This window comes from Orycteropus afer, unplaced genomic scaffold (genome assembly GCF_000298275.1).
Source record: "Orycteropus afer afer isolate SDZICR_OR568_19922 unplaced genomic scaffold, OryAfe1.0 scaffold00004, whole genome shotgun sequence".
Taxonomy (NCBI): Eukaryota; Metazoa; Chordata; class Mammalia; order Tubulidentata; family Orycteropodidae; genus Orycteropus; species Orycteropus afer.
This window is the reverse complement of record NW_006921591.1, coordinates 28,009,494-28,030,068: the sequence shown is the minus strand read 5'-3', so window position 1 is coordinate 28,030,068 and position 20,575 is coordinate 28,009,494. Positions and strand designations below refer to the sequence as shown.

The 20,575-nt window shown below is 37.9% G+C and overlaps 1 protein-coding gene across 1 annotated transcript in view; it reads right to left on the bottom strand.

The window, feature by feature from the left end:
* The window catches only part of CNTNAP5 (contactin associated protein family member 5), a 1,495,600-nt gene that overhangs the window by 563,230 nt on the left and 911,795 nt on the right, over positions 1–20,575 (bottom strand). The window lies entirely within an intron of this gene.

The following is a 20,575-nucleotide window of genomic DNA, read 5'->3' as shown; positions in this document are numbered from 1 at the left end:
TTTTCTCATTTGTAAACTGGGTATAATATATTGTGTGGTTTTTTTGTAAGAATCGAATAAAACCCACAAGGCTGAGTTTAGTATAGTGCCTAGCTTAGACTGTGCTCTATAACAGGTAGTTCATCACACATAGCATGGTGCCTGGGTGAGAAATTAAAGTTGAATTTCTGTTAGTCATTTTCATGAAGTTATTCAAGAAAGGATCTGAAGAGACCATTTCACTATTAGAAACAGGTCTGGAATGTGTGTCTAGAAAGTCAATTCCACCTTCCTCTTAACCTTGAAAGGAAAAAGTAGACAATTAGTGTAAAACAATTTCAGACTCTTTAAAAAGACTGCAGAATCCCCGGGAGTTATGTTTCGTCTCATGTTCATCAGCCCAGCTGCCTTTGTGAGACTCTGCTTTGCTAGAACCACTGTAGACCTGCTACTGTTAATGCCTGGTGATTCAACCCCATGAGCCACTCTGTGGAAGCAAGACTGGGCATTCTGTTTCCATAAAGATTTACCACCTCAGAAACCCATTGTGGTTCACTATGAGTTGAAATTGATTTGACGGTGGTGGGTTTTTTTGTTTTCTGCTGTTTGATGGGTAAGTGTTATCGGTTTAGGGCTCCTGGTCACCACCTTGCACTAAGCATTAGATTAAGCACAGACACCCCAGTGCAACGGGCGTGAGACCTGAAGCCTTCATACCACAGGTACATTAGCCTAGACAGGCCATACTTAACAATTTCCAGACAAACATACTTAACTGTGATTGAACTCACATTTCACTCTAGACTTAACTTTTTATGTAACTTTTTGGGGGATTGATTTTAGTTTTCTTTGCCTTAAAACAAGTAGCAAGAACAAAGATATCTATAAAAGCACCTGCATTGTTGTCTCTGGCATAGTTGTTGTTGTTGTTGTTATGTGCCGTCGAGTTGGCCCCGACTCAGAGTGACCCCTCCTTGGGTTTCCGAGGCAGTATCACTATGGAAGTAGGACTGCCCAACCTTCCTTCTGAGGAGAGGCTGGTGGGTTTGAACCGCCAGCCGTCTGGTTAGCAGGCAAGTGTCTTAGCCACTATGCTACCAGAGCTCCCTTTGGCATAGTGGATAAGGCATTTGGTTGCTAACCAGAAAGTTGCAAGTTCAAATCCATCAGCTTCTCCATAGGAGGAAGATGAGGCAATCTACTTCCATAAGATTACAGCCTTGTAAATCCAATGGGGGTAGCTATGAGTTGAAATTGAATTGATGGTGGTGGGTTTTGTGGTCTTAGGGCATGGTGGTTTAGAAGATACACTGTATCCTACTTATTTGTTGTTCATCTATGTATATAATAAAAATGAATTAAATATCTAGAATGTACACAACACTATGTCAGGTACTAGGATGATGGGGTACAATTTTGATGGCACTCTGTAACCTGACATCCCAGCATTCCCAGTTGGTTTCAGGAAGAAATCTCCAAGGACTTATCATTGAAGCTGAATGACTGGCAGCAATAAAAGGGAGGGGTGTATCCAGGACTGTTCCTCCACTGAAATTTAGTGTGTCAGCAGCACTGAGGCAGGTGAAGAGGGGGAATGAGACTCTACATCCACATCACCTGTTGGGAAGAGGATTATGAAGCATTCATGTGAAGACTTCAGTTGATATTAGAAGCTTCAATGAGGTCTTTAGGAGTATCTAAGGAGCTGTGGCAGTGTAATGCCTACGGCATTTGACTGCTAACCAAACGGTTGGCATTTCAAACCCACTAGACACTCCATGAAAGGAAGACTGGGAAATACACTTCCATAAAGATTTACCACCTTGGAAACCCAAAGGGGGTCACTTGAATCAGAATAGATTCAATCACAGTTTTTTTTGTTTTGTTTTGTTTTGTTTTAGGAGTACCTTTCTGGCATACCCTGTTTTGGTGCATTCTGACATTTGGAGTATAAAACAAAACCCAAACTCACTGCCATTGAGTCAATTCCAACTCATAGTGACCCCCCATTGGGTTTCTACAGTGGTAAATCTTTAGAAGTAGATTGCCCAGTCTTCCTTCCACAGAGTGGTTGGTGGGTTTGAACCGCTAACCTTCTAGTTAGCAGTCAAATGACTTAGGCACTACACTGCCAGAGCTCCTTTCCTCAGACACAAGTGCAAAATAAACAGTATTTCCTGTTCTTTGGTTTAGGAGCTCTGATGGCATAGTGCCTAAGGTATTTGACTGCTAACCAGAAGTCTAGTAGTTCCAACACACTAGCCACTCCTCAGAAGAAAGATTGGACAATCTACTTCCATAGAGATACCACCTCAGAAACCCCAGGAAGGGTTGGGACTGACTCGATGGCAGTGAGGATTTTTTTGTATTCTTTGGTTTAGAGGAGCTAAAATAGCTAGAATTGTACTCAGAGTAGTTCATGAGGTAGTTAGTTGACTGAAAAAAACTTTGCTTCTATCTACAAGAGGATACCCAAGAGCAATGTTTATATCTCCTTTAACCTAGTAAGAAAATAAGAAGAAACATTTTTAAAAAATAGATATTTATATATATACACTTTCTGTGAAAGAAGATGTTATGTGATTTGGATGTTTGGCAAACACCATGTTGTACACAAGCAGTCCCCAGGTTGTAAAGTGCAATTTAATAGCCCATAGTTATAAACTAGTCCATATGAAACCATTATTAAAAAATCAAGGTGCATATAATGGTGTATAATAACAAACTGGTGCTACTTTTCAACAGTGCATCAATCTCAACTGAGATTTCTAAACTCTATTATGCCCTAATTGGACCATGGACATATATGTGATCAGACCTTGCCCAAACAGACGTTATGCAGCCCATGACCATTTATATATAAAATCATGATTACACACATACACACACACACACACACACACACACACACACACGTATATATACACTGGGTACTGTAGAAAGCTAATGCTAATTCAGATGCTAAATGAGTGGTGCCAGGAAGAAATCTTCAAGGATTTATCACTGAAGCTGAATGATTGACAGCCACAAAAGGGAGGGGAGTATCCAGGGCTGTTTCTCTACTGACTTTTAGTGTGTCAGCACTGAGGGCAGGGGAAGAGGGGAAATGAGACTCTAAATCCACATCACCTGTTGGGAAGAGGACTATGAAGCTTCCAGGTGAAGGCTTTGGTTGATATTAGAAGCTTTTATATACTAAGGAGTACCTAAGGAGCTCTGGTGGTATACATAGAGCCAGAAGAATAGTAACAAAGAAATATTCTGTGTCATCAACCACGAGGTGAAATCCTCCCTGGATGTAACTCAGGAAAGTCTCTCACAGGAACCCTTAGTCCTGGGGCTGAAATCCACCCAGAAAGCCACACAGAAAGTCCACACAGAGGTACTTCAGAAAGAAAGTCTGGCAATCTATCTCTGAAAAATCAGGCATGTATAACACTATAGAGCACTATCTAATCTGACCCACATGAGGGTGCCATGAGTTGGGAGTTCTCCAATGTTCAACGATTTCAGGATGTAGCATATGATCGAGAATCAATGTCATTACAGGAAGAAGCCAAGCTGCATTGAGGACATTGTCAAATAACAAGGCTTGAAGGATTAATAGAATATCAATAGAGATATTTCAACAAATGGGTACAACAGTGGAAGTGCTCATTTTTCTATAACAAGAAATTTAGATGACAGCTACCTGGTCAATTGACTGAATGAAATCCATATCTGTGCCCATTCCAAAAAAAGGTAAACCAACAGAATGGAGAAACTCCTGAACAATATCATTAATATAGACACAAGTAAAATTTTACTGAAGTTCATTAAAAAACTGTTGCCACAGTACATTGACAGGGAACTGCCAAATTCAAGCCAGATTCAGAAGGCAATGTTGAATCAGACATGTCATTGTTGATGTCAGATCAACAGAAAATGCCAGAAAAATATTTACCTGTGCTTTATGGACTGTGCAAAGGGATTTGACTGTGTGGATCACAAGATATTATGGGTAACATTAGGAATTCCAGAACACTTAATTCTGCTCATTCAGAAACTGCAAACAGACCAACAGGCAGTCATTTGAATAGTACAAGGGGATATCGGTTGGTTTAAAATTAGGAAGGGTATTTGTCAGGGTTGTGTCCTTTCACCTTATTTAGTCACTCAAAAAGGAATGTGGCATCAGGACTGAAAGAAGACTCTAACAAGCTGAAATCTGCAGATGACATAAACTTGCTTGCTGAAAGAAAAGAGGGTTTAAAGGACCTACTGATGAAAATCAAACACCACAGCCTTCAGTATGGATTACATTTCAACATAAAAGTAACAAAATCCAGAGTTCTGGTAAGATTGTGGAATAGGCAGAAAGACTGCACAGACCCTCTTCAACAAAGAAAAGAGGAACCAATTAACACAGATACAGAAGATAATCCTGGAGCCCTGACATTTGAAAGGAAGGAAACAGAAGTGGACTATAGTCCATCTAGTAGAAGAACCTACATGAAAACACCAAAAAAGGAAGTATATGGAGCTGCAGTCTGTCAGAGATCCTGATGGCATAGACAGATTGAATATTTCCAAGTGGTGTTAGAACATAAGAATTAAATTAAAAATGGGCCCTGCTAGCCAGGGGCTACATGGAGGACTGGACTGGTGGCTGGAGAATAAAAGGGAAAGCAGTGAAGAAGAAGGTGGCCGGAGCTGTGGACTTTTGTCTGTCAGGAGGGCACAGCCATTTTGAATGTAGTTCAAAATTTTGGGTATTTAAAGCAACAGCATTCTCTCAGATTCCAGGGACTTTAGAACCGGCTCCACTTGTGAGGAAACATAGGGACATTCAGGACATTAACAACTGAAAAGTTAACAGAGATCTAAATACAACATGTGACAGTGTCTTAGAAACAACAGATCATCACAGTCCACACAAACAAGGAAGATAAAGGGGAAGAAACAAGGGAGCAAGATATAGACCTGGAACATATCCTTGAGGAAGAAGAAGCATTGCAACTCCCTCATAAGGCATTCAAAATAATTATATTTAGGTAGCTTCAAAGGATTGAGAGACAGATCAAGGAAAACACTGACAAAATAAAGAAAAACACAGACAAAACCCTAGAAGAATTTTGGAAGAAAATACAAGAACAAAATGACAAAATAAATGAAAAATTAGAAATGATACAGATTCTGATGACAGAAATCCAGAAGATTAATACTACATTTTCAGAAATAGATAACACCTGGAAAGGGCAAAGGAGTAGAATTGAGTCAATGGAAGACAGAATTAATAAAATTGAAGACAAATACCTCAATACTTCTTTGGAAAGAGATCAATGAGAAAAAAGATCAAAACAAAATGTAGAAAGCCTAAGGTTCATGTGAGATACTATCAAAAGGAATAACCTATGTGTAAATGGAATTCCAGAACAGGAAGAGAAAAAAGAAAACCACTGAGAAATTTATCCAAGATTTGTTGGAAGAGAACTTCCCTGGTATGATGAAAGATGAGAATATAACCAGTTAGGAAGTCCAATGAACCCCGAACAGGATAGACCCCAAAAGAAAATCACCAAGACATATCATCATCAAACTCATCAAAACCAAAGAGAAAGAAGGAATCCTGAAAGCAGCGCAGGAAAAATGAAAAGTAACTTACAAAAGACAACCAATAAGAATAAGCTCTGATTTCTCAGCAGAAGCCATGCAAGTGAGAAGGCAATGGAATGGTATACAAAAAATTCTGAAAAAAGAAAAATTTTCAACCAAGAATTATATACCTGGCAAAATTGTCCCTTGAATATGATGGTGAAATTAGGAGATTTCCAGAGAAGCAGAAATTAAGGTAATTTGTTAACACCAGATCAACCTTACAAGAGATACTAAAGGGAGTCCATTGAACAGAAAACCAATAATAGCAAACAACAACCAACCATTAAAACACAAGATGACCTAACCCAGAAGTGAACACAGTGATGGACTCATAAAAAGTAATATAAGCTTACACAATTGTAAGCAGGAAAGCAGAGACATCAATTGGCAAATGAGAGCAACTACAAACCGAAAAGAGGAGAAAAAGAGGGTAGTTACAGAACTTTTAAATGGTGAGGAAGTTAAGAAAGTTGCAGGATAGAATAGACTATTCTAAACTCAGGGAGAAAATTATAAAGCACAAAATGCATTTTCAAAGAAAAATGGTAAACCTTCAAATCACAATAAAAAAAGAGGACAAGCACAAATATTTAGCAAACACTAAAACAATAGTAACAAAGGAAATGATAACATGATTCATAAAAATAATCAGCTCAGCACAGAAAATAATAGGGAACAAAGAAACCAACAACACCATGAAAAAACACATAATAAATGAGAGCAATCAATTCACACTTACCAATAATTACACTGAATGTTAATGAATTAAATTTACTACTCAAGAGATGGAGAGTTGCAGACTGGAGAAGAAAATTTAACCCATCAATATACTGTCTACAAGAGACACACTTTATAAACAAAGACAAAAATAGACTAAAAACAAAGGTTGCAAAAAGATATATCAATCTAATGGCAACCAAAAAAGAACAGGAATAGTAATACTAATTTCTGACAAAATTGACTTTAAAGCAAAAACCACCATACGAGACAAGGAAGAATATTATATATACAATGATTAAAGGATGAATTGAACAAGAAGATATAACTGTAATAAATATCAATGGACCCAATGAGAGTCCCAAAATATATAACTCAGACTATAACAGAACTGAAAAAAACAAATAGAAGACTCCACAGTTATAGTGGGAGACTTTAATACACTACTTTCAATGAAAGATAGAACAAGTGGAAAGAAACTCAACAAAGATGCAGAAGGGCTAAACAATACCATCCACCAACTTGACCTTATAAATATCTACAGAGCACTTCACCCAACAACAGAACAATATACATTCTTTTCCAAAGCACATGGAAATTCTCCATGATAGATCATATGCAAGGTAATAAAGCAAGCCATAATAAATTTAAAAACATTGAAATACTGTGAAGCATCTTCTCAGATCACAATGCTATCAAATTAGAAATCGAAAATAGGAGGATCAACAGAAAAAGAGCAAACACATGGAAACTGAACAACACCCTCATTAAGAAAGATTGGGTAAGAGAAGAAATGAAAAATGAAATTCACAAATTCCTTGAATCAAACAAGAACGGAAACACAATATACCAAATCTTTGGAACAAAGCAAAAGCAGTGATCAGAAGCCAATTTATAGCAATAAATCCACACATCAAAGAAGAAAAGAGCCAAAATCAATGCTTTAAAATGACATCTCCAACAATTAGAAAAGAACAGCAAGAAAAGACTAGTCACCAGAAGAAAGGAAATAATAAAGATTCAACCAGAAATCAATGAAACAGAAAACAGAAAGACTATAGAACAAAATCAACAAGACTAGAAGTTGGTTTTTTGAAAAGATTAATAAAATTGACAAACCACTGGCAAATTTAACAAAGGAAAGGGGGAAGAGAATACAAATAACACAAATAAGAAACAAAATGGGCCTCATCATAACAGAAACAACTGAAACAAAAAGGATACTATCAGGATACTATGAAGAATTTTAGTCTAAATTTGAAAATCTGGAAGAAATGGACAGATTTCTGGAAACACACTATTTACCTAAAGCAACACAGACTAAGTGAAAAGTTGAACAGATCTATAACAAAAGAAGAAATTGAACAGGTCATCAAAAAATTACCAACAAAATAATACTTGGTCCACACAATTTCACTGGAGAATTACACCAAACATTTGGAGAAGAATTGACACCAATCCTACTCAAACTATTCCAAAACATAGAAAAGGATGGAATCCTCCCTAATTCATTTTATGAAGCATAACCTTGATCACCTTGATACCAAAACCAGGCAAAGACATCACTCAAAAGGAAAATTACAGACCAATCTCTCTCATTAATATAGATGCAAAAGTCTTCAATGAAATCCTTCCCAATAGACTCCAACAACATGTCAAGAAAATCACTCATTATGACCCAGTGTGGTTCATATCTGGTATGCAAGGATACTTCAACATTAGAATAACAATCAATATCATCCAGTACATAAATAAAACAAAGAAAAAGAACCATATGATCATATTAATAGATGCAGAAAAGACATTTGATAAAATCCAAAACCCATTCCTGATCAAAAGTCTCAGCAAAATAGGAACAGAAGGGACATTCCTCAACATAATAAAGGGCATGTATGCAAAACCAACAACCAACATTATTCTCAATGAAGAAAGACTGAAACTACTCCCCTTGCAAATAGGAACCAGACAATGATATCTTCAATCACCACTTCTGTTCAACATTGTATTGGAAGTCCTAGACAGGGCAGTAAGGGAAGAAAAGGAAATCAAAGGCACCCACTTTAGTAAAGAAGAAATCAAACTATCCCTATTTGCTGATGATATTATCTTATACACAGAAAACCCAAGAGACTCAGTCAAAAATCTACTGGAACTAATTGAGATATTTAGCATAGTGGCCAGATACACCATCAAATCCAAAAATCAGTTGGATTCCTCTACACCAGCAATGAGGTTGCTGAAAAAGAATAAGGAAATCAATAACATTTACAATAGCTACCAAATAAATGAAATACTTGGGAGTAAATCTCAACAGAAACACAAAATTCCTGTACAAAGAAAACTACAAATCACTACTCCAAGAAAACATAAGAGATCTACATAATTGGAAGATCATACTATGGTCATGGACAGGAAGATTGAACATTGTAAAAATATCAATTCTATCCAAAACAATCTATATATTCAATTCAATCCCGATCCATATCCCATCAACATTCCTTGTTGTTGTTGTTATGTGCCGTCGAGTCAAACCCGACTCATAGCGACCCATCCTTGGGTTTCCGAGGCAGTATCACTACAGAAGTAGGATTGCCCAACCTTCCTTCCAAGCAGTGGCTGGTGGGTTTGAACCGCCAGCCGTCTGGTTAGCAGGCAAGTGTCTTAGCCACTATGCTACCAGAGCTCCCAACATTCCTTAAGGATATGAAAAAACCAATCACTAACTTTATATATAAAGGAAAGAGACCTCAGACAAGCAAAGTACTATTGAAAAAGAACAAAGTAGGAGGTCTCACACTGTCGAATCTCAAAACCCACTGTACAGCCACAGTAGTCAAAACTGTTTGGTTTTGGTATAATGACAGACACATAGTACAATGGAATAGAATTGAGAACCCAGAAATGAATTCATTGGCCTAGGGTCAGCTGATCTTTGAGAAAGGGCCGAAATCCATTAAATGGGGAAGAATATGTCTGTTTAATAAATGATGCTGGCAAAACTGGATATCCATTTGCAGAAAAATGAAACAAGATTTTTACCTCACACCATACACAAAAACTAACTCCAAATGGATCAATGGCTTCAATGTGAAACCTAAAAACTATAAAGTTTCCCAAGTAAAAACTAGGGACAAATTTAGGGGCTATAATATATGGCATAAATAGACTATGAAGTATAACCCAAAATCCACAAACAGCAGAAGATAAGCTAGATAAATGGGACCTTTTAACAATTAAAGTTTTATGTGCTTTCAAAGTATTGTCCAAAAGAGTAAAAAGAGAACCTACAGATTAGGAAAAAATATTCAACAATGTAATATCTGACAAGGGATTTATCTCTAGAATTTATAGAAAACTCCAACACCTCAATAACAAAAAGATAAATAATCCAAATGAAAAATGGGTGAAGACATGAATAGACACTTCACAAAGAGGATATTCAGGTGGCCAAACATATGAAGAAATGCTCATGATCATTAGCCATTAGAGACATCCAAATCAAAACAATAATGAGATACTACAATAATTGGAGCTATGTGTCAACTTGTCCGGACCACAGTTCTGTGTGGTTTAAGCAATTATGATGTGGGTCATTCCCATGATGGGATCAGATGTATATGTTTTGAGCAGCTAATCCATTGAAAGGTAGTTTCCCTAGGGGTGTGGCTGGCTTCCAGTATACTCATGGACATCCTGAGAAAAGAAACACTCTTTTGTGGACCGGGATTCTCTTGTGCTGCCTACAATATTCCGTGAATGAACAACCCACCATTTGGCCTAGAGATCTTGGATTCATCATTCGTTGGCATCAATAGCCGGTATACTGCCTGCCTACCTTGAGCTCATCAGCGACTGCAGCTGTGTGAGTCAGGAAATGCTTCTAGCTTGATGTTTCATCCAAGAACTTGGGAACTACCACCTTTATAAGTGTGTCAGCCATTTTCCTAAGATAAATTCCTGTTTTTCTCTCTCTATACATAAGCTTTACTGGTTTTGCTTCTCTAGAGAACCCAGTTTAACACAGATATCTTCTTGCCCCAGCACTAGTAGCAAAGTTCAACAAGACAGAAAATAACATGCTGGTGAGCATGTGGAGGGATTGAGACTCTCATACATTGCTAGTGAGACTGTCAAATTATACAACCACTGTGGAAAGCAATATGGTGAATCCTTAAAAAGTTGGAATTAGAGATATCATTTGACCCAGCCATTCCTCTACTAAGTATATATCCTAAAGAAGTGAGAGCCAGGAGAAGAACAGTTATAAGCACACCCATGTTCATCACAGCACTATTTACAATAGCCAAAAAATGGAAACAATCTAGGTGTCCATCAACTGAAGAATGGATAACCAAACTATTGTACATACATACAATGGAATACTACGCAATGCTAAAGAATATTGTATAATCTGCAAAACATCACATAACGTGGATGAACTTGGAGGACATTATGTTGAGTGAAATGAGTCAATCACAAAAGGACAGATATTGTATTAGTCCATTATTGTAAAAGTCAAGAAAGGTTTATTTATGGAAGGAAATTTTCTTTGTTGGTTATCAGGGGTGGAAGGGGAGGGGAGGGAACACTGATAGATAGGTAGAGAAAGTATTGATTTGGGTGAAGAGAAGAAGGGCAATATCCCAAATATGAGTGATCAACATGGTGGCATTGAGGAAGAGGAAGAGATAGAGAAGTGCATGGGAGGTATGGATAACAAAGATGAACCCTTTTGCACATACAGTACTGAGCTGTCAGTTAAGGTAAACATGGATATACAGGTGGATAGATGGGTGGGCATGAACCATTAGGTACATCTATGCAGCAGGGGATGTGCCCAAGACCACATATGGGGTTGGTAGACAACTTTTCTACAAGTGTACTTGTATGTTCTGTAAGAATTTCCAGGTATATAGTAGAGATGACAAGGGATAAGTTAGTAGTCACTTCTTGGCCACAGTCAGCTACCCAGAGAGACCAAGTGGTTGAACCTGTGGGCTTGAGACCACAGTCACAGGGGACATCAAGCTCATTTGGCATACACTAAACATTGTTCCACATCTACTTTTACGAGTTGTGACTGTGATCTTAAAAGCTTGTAAGCGGCCATCTACATGCAACAATGGGTCTCTCCTTGTCCAGAGCAAAGAAGAATGAAGGAAACCAAAGATTTGTGGAAACAATTAGTCCAAGTGACTGGTGCATCATGCAATCCTCAGTGTATATGACTATGAAACCAGAAGAACTAGATGGTGCCCAGCTACCACTGTCAACCACTTGGAGGGGGATCTATGTAGGCGACCCTGGATGGAGTAAGAGAACAATGTGAAACAAAACTCAAAATCATTATAAAAAAAAAAAGGGGACCAGGTTTGCTGGTCCAATAGAGCCTGGTGGAATCACTGAGACTATGGCCGCCTTAGCTACCCTCAGGTTTGGAATTGAAACCACGCCTGTGGCTTCCAGCCAAACAATAGGCAGGCATATGAGGTGAACATGTACATTAGGTAGATAAAATCCTTGAGAACACAATCATGAAAGAATAGAAGGTCTGTGTATGCAAAGGGAGATAGCTCATGGGGCAAGAGTCCATGGAGGGAAGGACACAAGAAAAAGGTAACTATGGGGAGGAAGTGGGAGGGGAGCTGTTGCATTGTGGTAAATTTTAGTCAATGTCATGGGACAAAGTGTATGTGAACTGCTGAATGGAAAGTGAATTTGCTCTGTAAACTTTCACCCAAATCACAATTTAAAAAATAAATAAATAAATAATAATCCTCACAACTGACCCAATAAGCATCATGATAAATGGAGATGAGATTGAAGTTGTCAAGGATTTCATTTTACCTGGATTCACAAGCAATGCCAAGGATGCAGCAGTCATGAAATCAAACAAAATATCGGGTTGGTCAAATATTCTTTAAAAGATCTCTTTCCAGTGTTAAAAAAGAAAGCAACGATGACTACTTTGACTACTAAGGTGTACCTGATGCAAGCCATGGTATTTTCAATAGCCTCATATGCATGTGAAAGCTGGACAATGAATGAGGAAGACTGAAGAAGAGCTGATGCCTTTAAATCATGGTGTTGGTTAAGAATACTGAGTGTACCATGGACTGTCAGTAGAATGAACAAATCTGTCTTGGAAGAAATATAGCCAGAATACTCCTTAGAAGCAAGGATAATGAGACTTTGTTTCACACATGTTGGACATGTTATAAGAAGGGATCCATCCTTGGAAAAGGGCATAATGTTTGGAAAAGTAGAGGGTCAGCAAAAAAGGGGATGATCTTTAATGAGATGGACTAACACATAGCAATGTTTGTGAGGATGGTATAGATCTGGACAATGTCCTGTTCTGTTGTACGTAAGGTCACTATGAGTCAGAATCAACTTGACAGAACCTAACAACAGCTGATATACACACACACACACACACACACATATGTATGTATATATATATGTGTAATATATATACACATTGTAATTTATACATATATTAGAATAAAATACTTATTCTTCTCTGATGGGGATTATATTCTGGTTGGTTCTAGAGGACCTTGACAAAACGTGAACTTAAAGAGAATGACATTGTTCATCGTTCATCTTCATTTCAGTTGACACCTCTGTTTTAAGGTTCATTACAGTATAACTGATATTACCAAGAGTCAGTGTTATTTCCTATGGGAAATCCACTATTACAACAAATGTTTATGCAGCATCCTCTGCTCAGTTATAAGCACTACAAAGCAATAGTTGTCTCATAAATCTTTGTGTTGTCATAAAGCTTCATATTCTGTTCACCTGCCACATAATAGTGTTCACTTAGCACTGAGGAAAACATTCAACAAACCAGTAGGATTTTTGCTGACTTTGGTCACAGGTCTTGAAATCATTAGAAAAGTGATGCATGATAAGAAGCAATGTTAAGATCACTCACTGCTATTGAGTTGTTTCTGACTCATAGCAACCCTCTTTGGGTTGCCAACGTGGTAAATCTTTGTGGAAGTAGATTGGCCAGTCTTCCTTCTTTGGAATGGCTGGTGGGTTTGAACCACCAACCTTTCGGTTAGATGCCAAATGCCTGAGGCACTATGCTACCAGAGCTCATTATCATTCAGATATGTACTTGAAATTCAGTTGTGCAGCTAATGTCAACTATTATAAGTAGTAGAATATCAGAAACAATTTAAATGCATATCAGTAAGTGTCTGATAAATGAAGCATGCTTAATTGAAGCAGTGACATACTATGCAGCCATAATAACACATAATAAGATCTCTGTGAACAGATTTACAATAATTTCTAGGATATATTGTAATATGGCAAATTCAAAATATTGAGGTGCAAAAGAGTATGCTATGTTTTGCAAGAATAAAAGAGAAATGAATACATGCAGGAAGGATAAACAAATAAGAATGGTGTTCTGGTTAACTAGTTCCACTCTATCAGAAATATACCACCAATGGAATGGCCTTAACAAACAGGAGTTTATTCTCTTACAGTTAGGAAGGCTAGAAGTCTGAGTTCAAAGTGCCAGCTCTAGGGGCTGTGTGAAATCCCCTTGACCTTGGGTTTCAGCTTTGCCTCTTACTCTTGGCCCATTGAAGCTAGAGGCATCTCTTCACTTAGGCAGCTACTGGCTGCTGAGGCTATCAAGACCAAGCTTAACAAATAAAATGTCACAACTCTGATGTTACCAAACCTCACAGCAGGTCATTAATTCAAGTCCATTCAAAGTCCCGAGGTTGGCAGAACGTGGCAGGCTGTTGAACAATGACACAGCTACATGCAGGGTCCAGGCATGTTATTGGCTAGAGACCATTCCCCAAGGCTTCTCCTTATATACAGGAAGCAGACCATGTCCCTAAGGCAGCTACTCAGATTCCACCATGGAATTGATTACCATTCTGATCATGGGGAATACTGCATCCAGCTGCCCAGCCACTCAAACAGGCCCAGACAAGTTGACACAAAAACTTAACCACCACAATTGTCTATCTGATGGAGACAGATAAGAATCAGGTGAAGGCAGGAACAATGAGAGCAAGATGTCTCTGGTCAGCTAATATATACATGCTTGACTTTTATAACATGAAAATATTTTAATATACAAGATACAAGATTAAATCAAAGGTGATTAAAAGGCAAACAATAAAATTTTAAACAGAAATAAAAAAGTCTAACTTTTCATCAAATAGATAAAATGACCACAAAGAGAAAAAAAAAAAAAAAAATAGTTCAAGAACTTTCATAAGAGTATTTAGTCAGACTAGTTGGGCAATCTACAGCCTCGGAAACCCAAGGAGTGGTCGCTATGAATCAGATCTGACTTCATGGCAGTGGCTGCTCTGCTGTATATGTATATATATGATTAATATTGGTTGTGATGGTTAAATTATGTGTCATCTTGGCTGGATCATGACTCACAGAGATTTGGTAGTTAGGTAATGATGTAGTTATCCTCCATTTTGTGATCTGATGTGGCTATCCTCCTTTTTTGTATAATGACTATTTTCCCATAACAACCTGGTCTCTGGAACCTAACTATGTCGATAAATGAGGAATTGGTGTATTGTATGTGTATTATAAAGCCATGCAAAACCAACTGCCATCAAGTCTATTCCAGCTTATGGTGACCCCCATAGAGTTCCAAGACTGTAAACCTTTACAGAAGCAGACTGCATTGTCTTTCTCACACAGAGTAGTTGGCAGGTTTGAACTGCTGACCTTTAGGTTAGCAGTTGAGCACTTAACCACAGTGTCATCAGAGTTCCTTATGTATATTATAGAATAGGGAAAATGAGTAAATATATGATGTTATTGGTGTGAGAAGAGAGATATATGATGAGAGTACAATCAGGAAAAAACTATTAGTGCTGGATTTGCATTGGCAGTAGCAGTGCAAACTCACAATTTAAACATACACTAAGACACACATTTTCTAGCTCTCCAAACTAAAAACTTCTAGAAGCAGTGAACAAACCTAAAAGCTACACCTTTTTTCCAAATACCTTTCTCTGCAAAAAAGAAACACACATCGGTTGGAAAAGAGCAGCTTCAGGGTCTGGAGCAGGGAAAGATCAAGATGAGCCTGGAACACATTGTCCTAGAAAGCAAGGAAATGCTTACTTCAACATTAAAGGGAGTATGTGAAAAGACACAGGAGCAGAATTAAAGGGACCATGGCTAACTCTAATGAGGTGAATTTGAACATCAAAAAGAATAATGATGGTAATAGTAACACAATTCTGAGATAAAATAATTGAGTCTGTAATGAGGCAAAGAAAATTGGAAGTGGGGATGAGAAAGAGAAAGCTGTTGTAGGTAGAAAAACACAAATGGATAACTAAACTCTAGAAATAACAATAGAATTAGGCAACAGTTTACAAAATCCAATGTGATAATTTACAAAAAGTCAAAAGGAATAATGGATTGGGAAAAATTTTAGTGGAACAGGACATCACGAAGAGTCCATGTATAATCCCACAAATAACATTTACTGACTGTAATGCACCTTCACAAATGCAGATATCTGGCAGACATCACTTTAGATAAGTGAAGGAGCTGAGCATCCCCAATAATGGGATAGATTGATGTAATGTTCTTCTGTTATGATGCACTGAGGAGGACAGGTATCTTCTGTGAGGTATTCTTGCTAAAAGTGTTTAACCTACACACTTAAATTTCCTGACCAAAAGAATATGAAAATGATGAGTCAATCTGATAAATACTTAGCATGGAATATTTTGGGAGCTCTGGTAGCGTAGTGCCTAAGGCACTTGACTGCTAATCAGAAGGCTGGCAGTTCAAACCCACCATCCACTCCTTGGAAGGAAGGTTGGGCAACCTACTTCCATAGTGATACTGCCTTGGAAACCCAAGGAGGGGTCTCTATGAGTCAGGTCCGACTCAACGGCACACAACAACAACAACATGGAATATTTTACATGTCAAGTCCAGTTGTCAAAATATCAAGTCTTGAAGAACAAACAAAAGATGGTGTGAGAGTGGGGATGCTTCTAGATTAAAAGAGATCGAAAGGACCAACAACAACATGATGATAAATGGAGAAAAGATTTAAGTTGTCAGGGATTTCATTTTACTCCACCATCAATGCCCGTGGAAGCAATAAACAGAAAATCGGAGGACATATTGCATTGATCAAATTTGCTGCAAAAGGCTTCTTTTTTTTTTTTTTTTTTAATTTTATTGTGATTTGGGTAAAGTTTACAGAGCAAATTTATCTTCCATACAGCAGTTCACATACACCTTGTCTCATGACATTGATTGTAATCTTCCACAATGCAACACATCTCCTCTCACTTCCTCCCATAGCCACTTCTTCCCTGTGTCCTTTCCTCCCAATATCCAGCTGTCCATGCTGTCAGAATAACTGACGGTCCACAGCTCTGTATGTTTCGTTTTTTTTTTTGGTGTTTTCATGCAGGTTCTTCTACTAGTTGGAGTTTAGGCCATTTCTGTATCCTTCCTTTCAAAGCTCAGGGCTCCAGGATTATCTTCTGTATCTGTGTTAATTGATTCCTCTTTTCTCTATTAAAGAGGGTCTGTGTAGTTTCTCTGCCTAGTCTGCCATCTTACTGGAAGACCTCTTTAAAGTATTTAAAAGCAAAACTAAAATGCAGATGACCCAAGACATAGTATTTTCAATAGTTTCACATGCATATGACCACTGGACAATGAATAAAGAAGACCAAAGAATAATCTATGCATTTAAATTGTGGTGTTGGTGAAGAATATTGAATGTACCATGGTCTGTTAGAAGAATAAACAAACCCACTTTGGAGGATGTACAGCTGAAATTCTCCTCAGAAGCAAGAATGTCCAGACTTTGTATCTTGTATTTTTATCATGTTGTCAGAAGGAACCAATCCTTGGAGAAGGATAACCTACTGGTTAATGCAGAGGGTAAGTGAAAAAGGAGAAGACCTTCAATGACATGAATTGACACAGTGGCTGCGACTATGGGCATAAGCTATGGGCAAAGAGTATGATGGTGACCCCAGACTGGGCAGTGTTTAATTCTGTTGTACATAGAGCCTCTACAAATTAAACCCAACTCAACAGTACCTAATAACAACAAAAGGATATGACTACAGCACCCAATGTATGAACATGTCCTGAATATTGAATAAAATAATAAAAATAAAAGCTACTATAAAAAAACATTGTAGGCACAATATAGAGTATATCTTAGGCAATATTATTAGATTAATGTTCATTGTCTTATGTAAGGTTTTAGTACTGTGATTACAAAAGAAAGTTTATTCTTAGGAGATGAAGAGACAGCAGAAAGTAGTTTGTCTCCCACCACCCACATAACCCTTACACTGAAATTGTATGGAAAAAATGTACCCTAGGGGAAGTAGGTAATTCCATCCCTAGTGCCTGAGTGGTAAGGTTTATGACTAACTGTATAATTGCATTCTGGAAAGATTTTATATCCCAGAAGGGGAGGGAATGTTCAAACTTTGACCCCATCAAAGCTGGGGACAATAACCACAAGATACACTCTGCATCAAGGATACCTCCTTCTTTCAACCCCTTACCCATTTCTTATGCACTCCAGTGCATAAACCCCTCCAGTGTAAGGTCTATATAAACTCCATGTCTCTTCATTACTTTGTCTCTTTATCTATGGTACATTGAGGAGCTATACATATGTAAAAGAGACAGGTTTATCATCCCATACTGGGATGAGAATTTTTTTGGGGAAACTAGTACAATACGGAATTACCTTTTCTTGTCTGTTCTAATTACCATGTAAGTGATAAAATCTTGTGGTCTTCTCACTGGGTAACACCATTTATTTGGTGAGAGCTACAGCTCTGCATTTACTTTCATTTTCTATTTGTGGCTCATCTGAGGAGACACAAGTGAAGTGTTTAGATGCAAAGTATCAGTATGTCTGCAACTTAGTTTCCAATGCTTCAGCAAAACAACAACAACAAAATGTTTTCTTATGTAGAGAGAATACACAAATGTGCAAATTTTGCAAAATCCTAATATATGGAGAATATAGTTGAAGGGTATATGGATATTCATTTTACCATTAAATTTTTTTGATAGGATTGAATATTTCAGATTAAATATGTTGGGGAAACTAGGCAGTGATTGCAGGGTGTTTCACATGTAATAAGTGCTCAAAAATAATCTATGCGAGAACATTTCAGTTTGTCATTCTGTGGTGGCTTGTGTGTTCTTATGAGGCTAGAAGCTATGCCACTGTATTTCAAATACCATCAGTATGACCCATGGTATGGTAGTTAAGTTGTCAATCTGGCTGGGCCTGGTATTGAGTGGCTGGGCATTTGGGTATAGTTATTCCCCATGATGAGATCAGTAACCAATTCCATGGTGGAATCTACACTGAGCAGCTGAGTAGCTGTCTTCAGGATGTGGTCTGCTTCCAGTATGTAAGAAGTATTGAGAAAGGTTTCTGATACATTTGTTGAGAAAGATATTGATCCTGCATTTGGCTGACTCTTCATCTCAATGGCCTGCCATGTTGTCCGCTGATCTTGTGACATTCATGGAATTGAATTAGTGGCCTATCATGTTGTTTGATAATCTTGGGACTATGCCTTTGTACTTGTCAGCCTTGGGTTCCCATCCTCAGCAGCCAAGAGCTGTCTGAGCTAAGAGATGCCTCCAGCTTCAATAGGCCAGGCTCAAGAGTCAGAGCTAAAGCCCAAGATCAAGGGGCATCACCAGCTCCCAGAGCTGGCACATTGAACTCAGACTTCTAGCCATCCTAGACTGTAAGAAAATAAATCCTTTTTTGTTAAGGCCACTCATTTTGTGGTATTTTCTGTTAGAGCAGCGCTAGAGGTAACAAACACACATGGTACACAGGTTTCAGTGGAGCTTTCAGACCAAGATGGACTAGGAAAAAATGCCTGATGATCTGCTGTTGTTACTGTTGTTAGTTTTCATAGAGTCAATTCTAACTCATTCAGACCATATGTACAAGAGAAGAAACACTACCTGGTCCTGTGCTGTCCTCACAAATCTTGCTATGTGTAAGCCCATCATTGCATCCTCTCTATCAATCCATCTCCTTGAGGGTTTTCCCCTTTTCCACTAATACTCTACTTTACCAAGCATGTTATCCTTCTCCAGAATTAGTCCCTTCTGATAACACAAACAAGGTATGAGAGATGAAGTCTGACAATTTTCCCTTCTAAGGAGGATTCCAACTGCACTTCATCCAAGACAAATTTGTTCATTCTTCTGGAAGTCCATGGTATTTTCAATATTCTTTGCCAACACCAGAATTCAAATGCATAGATTCTTTCTCTGTCTTCTTTATTCATTGTCCAGCTTTCACATGCATATGAAGCTACTGAAAATACTATGGCTTGAGTCAGACATACTTGAGTCTTCAAAGTGATATCTTTGCTCTTAAACACTTTATAGAGGTCTTTTGAAGTATGTTTGCCCAATCCAATATGTTTGATTTCATGGGAGCTCTGGTAGCATAGTGCCTAATGCACTTGACTGTTAACCAGAAGTCTGATGGTTCAAATCCACCAGCCACTCCTCGGAAGGAAGGTTGAGCAATCCTACTTCCATAGTGATACTGCCTTGGAAACCCAAGGAGGGGTCGCTATGAGTCGGGGCTGACTCGACGGCAAATAACAACAACAACAACAACTTCCAAAGGCATTGATTATACATCTAAGTTAAATGAAATCCTTGACAACTTCAATCTTTTCTCTATTTATCATGATGTTGCTTATTGGTCCAGTTGTGAGGATTTTTCAGCTTGAGAAATGATGAGCATGTTCTTCTCTTTTGGTTTTCCAACTCCAGGTCTTTGCACATTTCATTATAATATTTTACTTTGTCTTCTCGAACCACCCTTTGAAATGTTCTGCTCCAATCTTTTATTCCATCATTTCTTTATTTGCTTCGGCTACTTTTTATTCAAAAACCAGTTTCAGAGTTTCTCTGACATCCATTTTGGTCTTTTCTTTCCTGTCATTTTAATGACCTTTTATTTTTTTTTTTCATGCATTATGTCCTTAAAATCTTCAGTTATTTGGTTCAGTGTATTAAGTCCATTCTTCAGATGGTCTCTAAATTCAGGTGGGGCATGCTCAAGGTCATGTATTGGCTCTCATGGACTTGTTTTAATTTTCTTCAGGTTCAATTTAAACTTGGATACAAACAATTGCTCTTTTGTTCCATAGGCAGCCCCTTCTTTTTTTTTTTTTTT